Below are 1,981 nucleotides of genomic sequence, written 5' to 3' on the forward strand. Positions count from 1 at the left end.
GTGCGTAAATGGATGCACCTGTGTGAAGTTGGCACGAGACTTGGACTTCCGGAAACAGAAATTTCACAATAAAAGTCTGATGTGATTGTGTCTGTGTGGTTCCTTATGTATAAATACATGTTTATGTAAATGTAGAATTTGAAATAATAATAATAATAATAATAATAATAATAATAATAATAATAATAATAATAATAATAATAATAATAATGATAATAATAATAATAATAATAATAATAATAATATAATTTTAGTAATAATAATAATAATAATAATAATAATAATAATAATAATAATAATAAGTGATGAACTGGTGAAATGTCCAGGGTGTACTCTGCCTTCGCCCATAAGTAGCTGGGATAGGCTCCAAGGGACCCCCGTGACCCTAATGAGGATAAAGATAATGAATGAATGAAAAAAATAAATAAATAAATAAACTTGTTGAAAGACTGCTGTGAAAATCAGAATCAGATTTATTGCCAAGTAATCTTTACATTACAAGGAATTACAAAAGTTAAAAGAATCAGATATCCAAAATAAAAAAAAGAAGAAGAATATAGAAAAACAGAAGTGTTTGCCTTCAGAAGTGAAAAAGAGAAGAGAAAAAAAAAGGTATTATACACATATATACACTACCATACATGCTGAAAACTGAAAACTTTCTATTTATTAAAAAAATATTTTAATCTGAGCAAAACCATCTTTGAGATTTAAAAAAAAAATACATGTACTCATCCTGTGTCTTGTAAAAAAAAAAAAAAAAGTCTGATGTGAAATAAATGAGAGGTTGTCAAACAGTCAAACACTGAAAGGGGCATGAGGGTAAGGCAAAAAGTTCTCAGGCAAATGCAGTAAAAAGTTTATTTACCAAAATAACTCAATTATTTTTCTTCTTTTGTAATTTCTGTTTCCATCGGTAGATTCATTCTTTGTAGAATTGCTGGGCCTGTCTTTGTCTTTGTCCTTGATATTTGTCTGAGAAATGTATTTATGTATAGCATTTATTTTTTAATATCTTTTTATTTCACAAAAGAAACTCATCCACATGCAGTACAAACTGTACAGTACAAATGTCTTCTCCCATTTTTATTATTTTTTTTTCCCTAACTCAAATAATCGTTTAATTGAATCAATACAAATTCTGATAGTTGCTGCTCTATTTGAATCCTAACACATTCCTGCAGGCTACTTTTTGACAAGAAAGATACTAAATATAGCATTTATTTTCTAATCTATGTGACTTTTTTGCCCTGAAATTAGTTATTCTGGACATTTTGATTGATTTCAGTGTCAAGATTAATAAAGTTTAACCCATAAAGACCCAAATATCCACTGGCAACCAAAATAATTTACTGATATAAAAGTTAAATAAATGTTGACCCACTAATCCTATCAAAACATGTAAATAATTGGTGTGAATTACAGTTTGTCATCTTTTCATGGTCATCAGATATGACCCATTTGGCCGTTCAGAGGCTCCGTAGTTACTGTGGAAACACATTATCTTCTACAACATTCACCAGTAAAACCAATGAAGTTGGATCAGTGACAGTGGACGGAGACACTTGTTTTTATGTTCAGTTAATGATATATTTTATTATTTTATTTTATTATTTATTTATTATATGAATATATTTTATTGAATAGGTCGCTTTTCTCCATTTTTGCTGTTTTGATATAATAATGTTCAACTTTAATTTATGCTTTTAGGGACATCAGTCATGATCTGTAAATTAAATAGAGGAAAATACCTGATTTCCACTCAAGAATGCAAAAAACTGAGCATAATATCAGAATAAATGGTGATGAACCACTGAAGAAAAGTTAAAACTAGGGGGAAAAAAAATTTGGGAACTGCCACAAAAGTAGTATTAGGTCTTTATGGGTTAAAAAACCAGCAGAGATTTTGTAAATTTTTGTTGCTTTTTTAGAAAATTTGGTTTGATATTATTTAGCTCACTATAATTCTAAGTACATACAA

The sequence above is a fragment of the Sphaeramia orbicularis genome, chromosome 18 (genome assembly GCF_902148855.1).
Source record: "Sphaeramia orbicularis chromosome 18, fSphaOr1.1, whole genome shotgun sequence".
In the NCBI taxonomy this organism is placed as follows: Eukaryota; Metazoa; Chordata; class Actinopteri; order Kurtiformes; family Apogonidae; genus Sphaeramia; species Sphaeramia orbicularis.